Source organism: Merops nubicus, unplaced genomic scaffold, assembly GCF_000691845.1.
Source record: "Merops nubicus isolate BGI_N331 unplaced genomic scaffold, ASM69184v1 scaffold30691, whole genome shotgun sequence".
Taxonomy (NCBI): Eukaryota; Metazoa; Chordata; class Aves; order Coraciiformes; family Meropidae; genus Merops; species Merops nubicus.
In genome coordinates, this window is record NW_008589472.1 from 2,319 (window position 1) to 2,691 (window position 373).

General features: G+C 61.7%; 1 protein-coding gene across 1 annotated transcript in view; it reads left to right on the top strand.

Moving 5' to 3' along the window:
* Positions 1 to 373, top strand: part of CD72 (CD72 molecule) — a 4,492-nt gene that overhangs the window by 785 nt on the left and 3,334 nt on the right. The gene's annotated exons all lie outside the window — the stretch shown is intronic.

Consider the following 373-nt stretch of genomic DNA (forward strand, 5'->3'; position numbering starts at 1 on the left):
CTCTTTTCCCTCCGACCACCCACCTTCCCCACCTCTTTCTTCGTTTCTGTTCCCTTCCCTTCCAGGAGTTGCCCACTGTAGGATTGCTGCACCCTCCTTGTGCCTGCTCTGTCTGCACCTGCACCCTGTCCTGCCTTGCCCTTCTCTCCTCTGCCAGGTCTTGTCCAGCCCCCGACCGTACACTTCCCTGCTGTGTCTTTCCCATCCTTTCCCATCCAGCATGGACACCTCCTTCCCTTGCCCTGCCTGATCTACCCCCCAGGAAGGGTCAGTCCAACATACCCCTACTCGGGCTGTCCCTTGCCCGTGCCCCAGCTGACCCTGCCTGTCACCCGCCTGGCAGGGCGCCACCAACAGGCACGGCACATCACCC